Source organism: Psammomys obesus, unplaced genomic scaffold, assembly GCF_907164565.1.
Source record: "Psammomys obesus unplaced genomic scaffold, mPsaObe1.curated_primary_1811, whole genome shotgun sequence".
In the NCBI taxonomy this organism is placed as follows: Eukaryota; Metazoa; Chordata; class Mammalia; order Rodentia; family Muridae; genus Psammomys; species Psammomys obesus.
Window position 1 is genome coordinate 3386747 of NW_026596064.1, and position 11590 is coordinate 3398336.

At 47.5% G+C, this 11590-nt stretch overlaps 1 protein-coding gene across 2 annotated transcripts in view; it reads left to right on the plus strand.

Moving 5' to 3' along the window:
- The first annotated feature begins 3019 nt into the window (after positions 1-3019).
- Positions 3020-11590, plus strand: part of St6gal1 (ST6 beta-galactoside alpha-2,6-sialyltransferase 1) — a 127383-nt gene continuing 118812 nt past the window's right edge. Inside the window, exon 1 of one of the 2 annotated variants that reach the window (XM_055625098.1) lies at positions 3020-3125. The gene's annotated coding sequence lies outside the window, so the exon portion shown is untranslated. Of the gene's footprint in view, positions 3126-3927; positions 4085-11590 lie in introns of those variants that run through there. The other variant, XM_055625099.1, reaches the window with a different exon arrangement.

Sequence of the window (11590 nt, forward strand, 5' to 3'; positions counted from 1 at the left end):
CCTTCCTTCCTTCCTTCCTTCCTTCCTTCCTTCCTTCCTTCCTTCCTCCCACTTGCAGAGATACCAAGAAAAGCTAGTATTTTCTGTAAGAGTACAGTTAGGTAAACCATCTAGATGAGAAGATCTGGAAAGATCTGGAAAATGGGTGGATGGATGTTGGGGCTAGTGACATAGGAATGTGGAAGATTCCTGCCCAGGCAGTCTAGAGAATTTAAAGAAAGTTGTGTTGTCATGAACTATCTGGGATTCTTGCCTTGTGACACTGTCAAAACATGACACCATTTTGCCTTCTTAAGAACGTGCATTTAAAAAAAATGCTGATGGCAGCACACTTTAATCCCAGAACTTGGGAGGCAGAGGCAGGCAGATCTCTAATTTGAGGATGGCCTGTTTTACAGAGCTAGTTAAGACAGTCAAAGCTAGACCAAGAAACCCTGTCTTGAAAACCAAACCGAAACAAAACAAAAGAACAACAAAAGTACATTTTTTTTTTTTTTGTAATAATATCATCTCTAATCCAAGACAGCTGAAAAGTCTTGTTTGGAATTTTAAAAAAAATTTGGAATATTTATAAGGAGATGACTTAACAGTAGGAGCACATACTACTCTAGTAGAGGCCCTGAGTTCAGCTCCCAGGACCCATGCTGGGTGGCTCACAATCACCTGTAACTCCAGCTCTAGGGAACCTGATGCCCTCGTCTGATCTTTGAGATCATCTGTGCCCCTCCTTCACACATAATGAGAAATAAAATAATTCTTAAAGAAGATTTTGAAGTCAGATATGTAGTTGACTACTAAGTTGTCTTAGTGGCATGGACTATAAAGATTGGCTTTAGGGCAAGAACATGGAAAATCTCGCTGCATGACCCCTGAAAATTTCCTGGGAACGCCCCTACATATCTGCTTGCCTGTCCCAGACCCCCAGGGCTTCTTCTTAGGCCTGCCATGGTGTGTGGTTGTTATCAGTCCGGCAAGTTCAAAATTCAGAGAGAACCCCTTCCCTTGTTTATCTTCATCCATTGGTTGGAGTTCTAGAAAAGCAGAACTCAAGACTAAGAACTGTACCACATCTAAAAAGTCCCTCTCCTATTGTTCGGTTTTTAGTTCCTAAGTCGAGTTGAAACAAGAGGCAGGCTGAAAGAGAACAATGAATACAAGGATTCTGATGTCTCAAGGGCCTGCGTGGCTGAATTTCCTCATCCATAAATGAGCTTAACTCCTAGTGTAGCATAAGAGACATGATCACAAGCAAGGTGCCTGCCTTTGGTGGTTATTGCTCAGATACCCTCTCTTCATGTCCTGTGTCAGTATCACGGTTTAAGTTCTTAACAGATCTCCACCGCTGTTTGCTTCCATGCCAATCTTCCCATTTACCACTCTCTGCTCCCGCTTCCATCTTCTAATATGGCAGCAGAAGAATCGATGTAAAACACAAAGATGCACCGTATGCTGCGGTAAAATCTTTTAAAGGCTCCTTAGGGTAGCAGAACGAAATCTTCAGCCTTCGTTTGTCTTCCTCTGTTTATGGACATCACAGTGAACCGTCACGAGCACACTCCGTAGGCTCGGCCCCACTTTGCTTGCTTCATACAAACCATTTCGTGTAATCATGCAAAACAGTGCTGTCCTCTGGGTCTCCATGTTGCAGAAGAGGAAAGGATGGCTCAGAAAGACTATGGAACTCACCCAAGAACACATAGCTTCTTGGCTACGGAATTGAATTCACTGTCTGGCACTTTTGGATTCTGGTCTCTGTACTGAGCCACTGCCTCCAGAGCAGCCGGGGGAGGACAAACAGCAGAGGGGACCTGAATCAAAAGATGAAGGAAGGACGATCTGAAAGAAAGGTGCCGGGGAGGAGGATGCAACCTTTTCTCTCCCAACCACCAGCGTTCTCCTCTGGACTTGAAGAACGCTCTGACCCCAGCTTCAAGCCATTTTGCTTTCCCAGAAGACCCAGACCAGCAAGTTTCTGCTTTCCTTGGGGGTTCTGTTTGATTCCTCTCCCAAAGGTGGGTACTCGTCAGATATTGGGAATATGATTGCCATCTCTGGTAGTCGCATCTCTTCTGTGGGATATGAAGAGCTGAAGGGGTACCCCGAGTGCCTGCTTCCAGCCCTTTTACAGATTGTTCAGTCTTTGGGAAGTGGCCTCTGGGTAATCAGAGACGGTCCGGCTGCTTCTTCAACAAAATGTGTCCTCCTGACTTTTCCAGTAGCCATATTCTAATCCCTATGGAAGGAAGGTACTCGGTACCTGGCTGTGTTCAATATTTTAGCTGAGGCCTGTCTGCTTGCATTCCTTCATCAAAAGATTCTGATTGCGGTGTTCCAGAAAATCTTCCTCTCAAAAAAAAAAAAAAAAAAAAAAAAAAAAAAAAAAAAAGATGGTGTGTGCAGGCCACAATTGATGTTGGGTGAATTTTGTTAAACTCTAAATCTTACTAGACTCTACATAAAAGTTTGAGTTTTCAGAGGGGTTAAGGTATGACTTGCCGGATCAGGATCAACACAGCCAGGACGTGCACCCTGGTAACTGCGGTTTTCGCCAGACAACACTAAAACTGATACTTCGGGACGTGCGGGGGTGGGGTGAAAGCAGCGTTTGGGCTTCCTTGCCTGCCGCATCGCTCCGCCCCCAGGCTCGCTCTTTGTGGGGCGACCGCAAGATTTCTGCATTACAGGGAGCCCTGAGCAGGCACCTTTAACCCTAAGCCTGCTCGCTGGCGACCTCCAGAGGGCCAGGACGGTTTGGGAACCGGTGTCAATGAGGACTCTTCTAGTTTAACGACTCTATTTGCATAACGGAGACCTCGCTTCCTCCCGCCCGTCTGCACTGCTTTTTCTTCCCTCCTTCCCCGATCCCCTGCACCCGCATCTGCCAGTCCCTCACTGCTCCCCACAAGACCCCCTTTTCAGGGGACTCACTCGGAGCTTGAGTCCCGTGCTCTTTTTCCCCGACCCGGCGAGGTCTGGAGGCACCTGGGGGAGTGGAGTTCAGGACCAGGCAGGACTGGGGAGTCGCCCTGGCACTGCCCGACCCTAACAAAGGGAATAGGGCTGCCGGCCGCGCGAGCGCTCGGTGGGTTCATCGGCCGCCGCCTTCCCGGCTGGGAGCGCAGCAAGTGAGTAGGGGCGAGGCGGGTGGCCGGGAGGAGGGGTGCAGAGGTGAGCCGAGCCGCCGTCAGGGCTTGGGGGGGGGGTGTCTGTCGTTGGCCTAGGGGAGGGGCCGCCTTGGCCTCCCGTAGCTCGTCAGTCTGCAGATCCATAACAAACCCACGTGTGCAGTGTTGGGGTGGGGAGGGGGAGGCGCGGCAGCGTCCTTATTGTGTAAGGCGTTGCCTCGCGGCGTGCGGGGTCCCTTCGGGTCTTGCTCACCGGGGTAACAGATCCGAAGAGATCTGTAACAGATCCCGCCGGAGGGAGAAGGAGCGCAGGCACCACAACAAACGCACATGTACCCTTGCCAGGGATCTGGGGCGCAGCTAGCCAGCCCTGCTGAGCTGCTCTGCGGAAACGCCTCCGGGCAGATTTTTTTTTTTTTTTTTTTTTTTTGTCCCAGCCAAAACCGAGGGGTGCGGCGCTTGGAGGCCACACTCTGCCGGAGGGCGAGAGAGATGGTTCGCCAAGGCACCCTGTGAGGGGTCCGCTAAACCTGTAGATTTTAAAAGGGAAAACACAAACGAAAAAGAACCTATAGAAAGCCACCCACGCCCCCTCCGTGTGCTCTGATTCTCCGCACGTGAGACGGACAAGCGGTCACCCGTCCCCCAGAGGTTTTCCTAGAGCTTTGGGTTGAATTAAGGGTCTCGTAGGCACCTTTCTAAGTCGGTGCCCGGCACACCATTGTCCGGGTGCTCTGGTGACTGCCCCTGTTGGGAAATCTCGAGCGCCTCCCTAGCCTACCGAAAGAATAGTCCAATTTAAATTCACCAGCGAGGTCTTGGGTTTCGGCTTGCACCTCGCCTCGGATGAGGTCCTCTGTGCATAGACACTCCAGGTGTCGCTGACTCCTCCTCTTCACACAAGGCCACCCAGGGCCTCTCCTCTATTCGGGAGTATCCGAGGCCCGAGGCTCGCGGAGGTAGGTCTGTTGTTTGCTCTGCTTTTTCCTTTCCTTTTCACTCTGCTCAACGCAGCCACATTTTACGCCGTGAGGTCTGGGCTTGGCAGACCCGAGGGCGAACAGAGGGGTGGACAGATGCTAGGCAGCCTGTGTAGGAGTGACAGCGTCCTGCCTAACTGATGCTTCACCTTGGGTAGTTCCCGCGGAGACTAACCTGTCTCTGAGGAGAACTGGACAGCCTCCAACCGCGTACCATCGCTATTAGAAGGGTCTGGGCAGCAGCTAGGGAACCTTGTGTTTTACAGGCAGGAAACTGTCAGCCCCTTCCTTGGGTATGGGTCTCCCAGCTGCACCGCCTGCATCCAAAAGATTCTGTGGTTAGCTTAAAAGGCAGTAGCCTTAGGCAGAGCAAAGAGAAACAACGAAAATAATTCAAATTGGAAACTGCACCCTTCCATTATACCTTTCAAGTGGTCTCTGTTCAGTGGAGAAGAGAGACTTAGTAGTTCCCAGACCCCGGCCGTCCTGCTTCCATAACTTTGCTCTGCTCTCCTGGCTGCGCTCCCCCACCCCGCCCCCCCCCCCTTTCCCTACCCCTGCCCCCCTCCCCTGCCCCTTGTTCTCAAATTGAATTAAGGCCAACTACAGAGGCATAGATATTTTGCCTCACATCCCGGTGCTGAGAGGCCTTTTGTTTGGGCAGAAGCAGGGGCTGTTGACATCCTCCCACCGGGAGGAAAGTGTTTCTTGTAAGCAGCTGCCCCTAGCCCCTTGCTAAAGAACAGGCATTGTTTTCATTGATTTTATTTAATTAATTTATCTATTATTTACGAGTCCCATGGAAGTAACTGTACTTTCTGTGTTTGGCAGAGGAGAAGCAGGCATCGGAAAGAACACTGTGGCCGTTTTCCCCACAGCTAGCTGTGGTCTGTGGCTTCTTTTTCCACCCTTCACCTTCTAGGTGTGTTTACTTTCCCTTTCATTTCCAGGTTGTTTAACACGTAATGTCAACGTAAAAAAAACAAAAACACCACAGCTCTCAACTTAAAGGAAATGAGAGAGAGTTTATTCTGGAGCCACTTTGAGGGACCATGGCCAGAGAACACAGATTTAGGCTATCCCAAATTCCATGCTCCAATGTGGGAGCAGTTTCTCCAAGTTTTTAGAAGTTTTAGGGAACAGACAAGTTATGAATTAAGGGAAGTTTAAAATACATTGGTGGGTGTGTCAGTGAGGTGGGTACATACAATTCGGGAAGCTTTTCTACAGGCTCAAGGTTCCCCGTGATGGCATTCCTAGCCTTTAGATCGTAACGTTAGTTTCCTGCTAAGCTGATAGAGTCTAAAAGGCTTTTTTGATCTGTTGTCACAAGATGTTAGTTCCAACACAGGGTTGGGGTTGGGGGTTGAGGCCGAGGCTGGGCAAAGAATGGACAAGGTGGGATGAGGTAGGGGCTGAGTGGGTGGGGGTGGGGGTGCAAGAAATGGTTGTTCTGGAGGACCAGAACTTAGCCCAAGATATTAGCCCCTGGACCTGCAAAATCCCATTCTCCACAGTACTGAAATTCCAATCAGCTAGTTCAGTCTCTGCAGGCACAGATTCCTTTCTGGAGTTTTTGTTCACAGCCAGGTCATTTGTCTCCTCAGGGTGCTACCCCTATAATGAACTTGAGGCTCTTCTGGTTTTCCACATGGGAAAACTGTGGACCTGAGAAGGGAAATTACTTGCTCCCAAATACACAGAAACACACAGCCAACCTACTTTTTAGTGTCTCCTTTTGCCCCAAAGGGAAGGTGTTGCATCAAACAAGTTGTTGGTACCCCAGAGTAAAGTCAAAGTTATTATGGTTGCGATAACAGCACCCTTTTAAAGTCAAGACAATGAGTTCCTTAAGGACTTAACCGGGTTTGGCCGTTAGGCAGAGGAATGGATGCTGATGGTGGGTATGGCGTGGAGTATTGCAGTTTAGGACCGAGAAGCAGTTTTCTTTGGCTTGCTGAGTGGTCCACTTTGTCCTTGTCCTGGGAAGCTGCTTTGCAAGTATTTGCAAAGCAAAAGACCGTGAGCAGTCGGAAGACATGGAGAGACTCCATTTAGAACTTCACAATAGTTAACCTCCTGGCTCCCAGGAAGGAGGTGCTGCTAGAGGCCTTAGAATCTGAGGAAGGCATGGGCGTGTAGCTCACTGATTGTACCTGGCTTCTGTGTGTGGCTTTCAGTGATAAGAATTTAGGGAAGCATGTTTTTGTTTGTTTCTTTCTTTCTTGCTGGTCTGCATGCCTTCCCAGACTTCATGATAGCACTGTGACTCCCATAAATATGTTTTTTTTTTTTTTTTTTTTTTTACAGGCTCAGTTGCAACACCATCATCATGCAATATTATTGTTCTGTGTTTAAATACTAGAGATGATTTTCCTAAGCATTACTACTAAGGTCATATCAGATCAGAAGTGTTCTGGTTATAAAAGTAAGACACTCCCACTGAAGAATATTTTTAAAATACAGAAAACATTAAAAAAATAGCCATTTACTACTGTCTGGTAATTTTGTTTCTGGAGTTCATAAAACAAAACAAAGCAAAACGAAAGATGGCTTTTCTTTTCTTCTCAAAATAATCGAGAATTATTGTATGTATAGTTATGGCTTTTGTAGTTCATTACAAGAAAAAAAAAACGTTTTGATGATGACGTGCCTAGCACCTTCAGGTTCCCACGGTCCCTTGGGATCTGCTCCCTTCAATGCTTGTTTCAGTGAGGGAATGTCGAGGATGGAGCCACGCCCTCTTCTCTTCCATCCCTGCCTCAACCTTTCAAATGTTAGTCACAGTTTTTCTTTGAGAAAGCCAGAGATGCAGGCACTACAGTGGAGGGAGAGGGACCCCATGCCTGGCCTTGAGCTTTGACCTTGCTCTCTTGTGGCCTCTGAAAACTGAGCAGTAGAATTCCTGTCAATGCTCAGTGAGCAACTCCAGGGTCGTTTGGCACACTGAGTAAAAGCCTTGAGGTCTAAAGGAGGAGATAAGGGTGTGTGAGGAGAGAAATGCTAACCGGCTGCCAATACAAGGGGAGGCAAGCTGCCATGCCTGGATCAGCAGAAGTGTCCGCAGTTGATACTGTGACCAACACGCTAACATTCATTCCAGTTTACTTTCCTCGATTTTTATCCGATAGAGCCTGATGTGACTATCGGGCTGGCTACACTGTAGAAGGCACGGCTGTTGAAGAAACTTGGGAGGTCTAGTCAATTAGACTAGAGTCTTCAAGCGGAAGAGTATTAGAAAGTCAGAGCACAAGCAATTCAGGATTTGAATTCTTGCTTGCCATTCACTGCCCAGTGTAGGTACAAAAAAGCTACCTGAATGTATTAAGCGTCAGTAGTGTTCTCTATAAAAGGGGGGCTTGCTGGCCTTATTCCATAGGTCATTTTTAAGATGACATGAAAGGTAAAAGACCAGCCACAGGTTAAGTCCTCAGTAAGTGCTAGCTATTATTGGTATAAAGTTTCGCTCCTCCCGCCCCACAAGCTTTTAGAAGCTTTGGCCCTAAGGGTTTCTTACCTTGAAAGCAGGGTGTGGCTTTTTGCCCTGGGGGTGGGGAGGAGAGGAGAGGTTAATTAAAATGTAGCCTCCTGTCTACCAAATGACAAATCAAGAGAGGAACCATCACTTGCTTGGGGCCAGTTAATTGTGTTTGTTAAGAAAAACTTCAAACACACATAAACCGTGGGCAGTGAGTCCTGTACCTCTTTTCAACTCCTTAGGAAAATGCACGGCTGACCTCTAACCCTACCTCAACCCCATGTTACTTTGAAGCATGCCCCAGACATCTTATCAGCCTACCCATAAATATTTCACTCAGCCCAAAGCTACATATTTAAGGCACTGAGTTGTGTTGGCTCAGGGCCTGTCTCTTCTCAGGCCATTATGGAATCGTTCAAGCTTGTGGGGAGCGGGCCAAGGAGAGAGGGCACAGCAGTCCTGGGAACTTTTTTCAGCTTTACTGCACCATTATGGAGGTCATGCCATGTCCCAAAGAGACAAAGACAAAGTGGAAGGAACAAATTTAGAGTCCATCTTTTACTAGTTGTTTGTGACCTTTTTTTTTCCAGCATGTTTACAAAAATTGGGGGACTACTGATTAAGGTACTATAGGTGACCATTGTTAGTTAGGCCTAAGCCATACTTGAGCCCAGCTTTTCTTCCTGAGAAGTGGTGTTTCCCTATGGGATGCGGGAAGGCCTACATTCACCGTCCTGTCCTCCTGCGATGTGCCTGAGGTTGCTCAGATGTATGTATAGCTAACCTCCACAGGCTGTCCTTTCATTCTTCCTTTTGTACCTCCTCCCCATCTCTGCTTTATGAAGGGGAGGGGGGCAAAGAAAGCCCTGGTTCTGCCATCCATCTCTTGAATCCCATGTCCTTTTGAAGCTCCTTTTTATTAGGAGAAGGGGGTGAATCTCCCTGTCTGTCTCTGAGTTTGATGAGTTGCAGTTTCTTCTGTTTTTGCACCCAAGAAGAAAGAGAGAGCGTCTGACATGGAAATCAAATTAAAGCAGCAGTTTACTGGAACTCCTGTTTCTTCTAAGCCTATCCCATAACTTGTGGTCCCTGATAATCACTAACCAGTTGTACAGTGTTGGGCAAGACCCATGCCACCCTAGGTATGCCATGCCAGGAACTCAACCATCGGTTCTTCCCTGTCCCGCCTTCCAGCTCTGATATCAAGTGAAAGATGCATGCGAGTCTGAGAGGCTTCCTCACTAGACTAATTAAGGACAGTGTTTTAGAATGTAAAATGTATTTTTTTTTAGACAGTAAAAAATTAACCTGCTTCTATGTGCTGTTTGTCCCATACTCTTTGTCTGCCCTTGCAATCACGCCTAGTGTGCGTGCACCCTAGGCAAGTGATCACGAAGCCATGTCCGCAGCCCTTCCATTTCCCTAAAGTGTGTCCTCTTCATAGCTGGAGGAAGACCTGTTAGCCCCATCTGCCAAGTATTCATGGCCCTATACAAATGGTTTTTGTTTGTTTCTTGAAACACAGTCTCACCGTGTGGCCCCGACTGGCTTGGGACTCGTGCTGGCTTTGAACTCACAGATCCATCTGAACTGGCCCATGCCTGGCTCAGATGTACTATATAAACCCAATTTATGGATTACACCATGTCTGTTGCTTTACAAATGAGTCTTTCGGTTTGTTGAACAAAATGGAAGTCTTTCCGTATTGGTGTGCACTGTTTTCTTCCATCTACATCACACTCTATACCCTGATGCATTTACCTAACCGATCTTCCGCTAGGGGGGTATGTTTGTCGTTCTCATAAGATATATTTTCAGTGTTTACACTTTGAGTATATGGAAGTTGGTTGTAAATGTCACCAAATTACAGGAAGTCAGCTCTGGGGAGGGTGGCAATTGCATAAGACCAGGGACACTAAGGAAAACTGGACCAAAGGCTACCAGGATGCTACCAGGAGACTGTATTTGGATGAAAAGGTATTTTTGGAACTAGCCTGACCTGGTTGAGTGCCCTCAGCTGCAAGTGCAAAAGCTGAGTTACGTCATCACTTCTCGCCCATCCCATAGAGCCTTCCAAATCTGTTTCTCTTCCAAGGGTCAGGCTTGGGGATCTCGTGGGGAGGATGGAGACTCGGGAGTGGAGAAGTGAGAAAAGGTGATGTTTGTTCTCTGGCTTTGGAGGAGTGGCTTTTCTACTCCATTGCGGTTTCAGATGATTTCCAAGGCGGTGCTTCCCACAGTTCCACCCACAGAGGTGGGCTTTTGGAAGCAGGAATGGGGGGTGGGGGGTGGGATGGGGTGGTCACTGCCTCCCAAGTGCTGGGACTAAAGGTGTGTGCCACCACTCCCAAGGGACTTAAAAAACATGAGTCCTAAAAAAAATGAGTCCTCTGGAGACTCTCACTGAAGGACTGCTGTGGAAAAGAGAACCACTGTGAAGAAAGGGTGAGCTGGGTGGGGCGGGGATTGGTTAAGAAAACAGACCTGCCCAGTTGGGGAGTGAGTTAGGCTACAGGGCAGAAAACTCTTTGTCATGGAGATGCTCCAGACCTGGAGTAGAAAGAAGCAAAGGATGTGAAATGGGCTGAGAGTATGTTACCAGTCAAGGACAGAAAAGCCAGTTTTCACCTACTCTGCAAATGTGGAATAGAATGGAAGCCTTCAACCAGGCCTGACTGTAGTTTTCCCCTGGATCTTGGCAACCCTCCACTGCTCTGTCATTGACATCAGCTCCGCCTGACCTTATATTCATAAATTATGTTCTCAGGAATAAATATATCACACGTACTTTAGATGACCAGAAAACATGGCAACTGGCTGAGAACTATGTGTCCCAGGAGAATGCCTGGAGTTCTTTTTATTCTTTGTACTCTTTCTAAATCTGTATCTGGCTCCTGATTAGCAGATTTTTTTTTTTTTTACGGCATAGTACTCTGATGTTCTGTTTTTTTTTTTTTTTTTTTTTTTTTTTTTTTTTTTTTTTTTTTTTTTTCATTGCAAGGGGCTTCATGCAAGGCAAGTACACACTACCTGCTGGCCTGTATACTGGCCTCTCACCTAGCTTCAACATTTGCAACAATTAACCCGTTGTAACCTCTTGATGGTCCTCTGGGCTGGAATAAAGAGTACCTACCTTGTCATTTTGTTTAACTCTTGGTGTAGTTTGATGAGGGAAACGTGGCACAGGTTTTGCTGTGTTCTTGGTTCTCATGAGGCAGTATGTGTGTGTGCGTATGCGTGCACTCGAGCACGTGGGCGTTTTCAGCTAACCCTGAAAGCGAGACTGGTATCTTGGCGCTAGCAGCACAGTTTTGCAGATGAGATGAAAACCAAGGTTCAGAGAGGACCAGAGACTTTCCCACAGGCCTGCTGCTGTTGGCATGCAGTCGAGAGTGGAGATAGATCTTGACCTCTTTCTTCACACTCTGTGGCAGGTGTTTTCACCGCCATTATCCAGTCCTTCGGGTCTGGGAGATGCTTAGTTCTGGTTGTCTATGGGGAGCCTCACTGAACAGTTCCTTCTTGCTGGGCTTGAGACAAGTGAAATAGTTTATGGGGCTGTGAGATACGCGTAGTATGCCTCTCGCATCCGGCATATCTCTGCCCATTTCTCTTTCTGGTGGGATCCGTTCGCATCAGGCTTGATCTCCCTTTTCCTCCTCCTTGCTCTTTAAAGCTGTGAGGTCCACTTGTGGTCACTATCTGCTTAAGGGCAGGGTTGAAGACACCCATGATTTGGCATGGCCTGGGATTGGTGCCTACACGGCTTGCCACCTTCAACGTTTTGAAACTTGAAAATGGAACGAAATGTCACTGCTTTTGAGGGCGTGTCTTGCAGATGGGCTTCTTAAACAACTTCTTCTTTTAGAGATTGTAATCGGCAATAATTTGTTCTCTAAATATTTGTTGAGTGCCTGTTATCTGCTTGACAAGAGACTGCCTCCAGAAGGCATATACTAAACACACACACACACACACACACACACACACACACACACACACACACA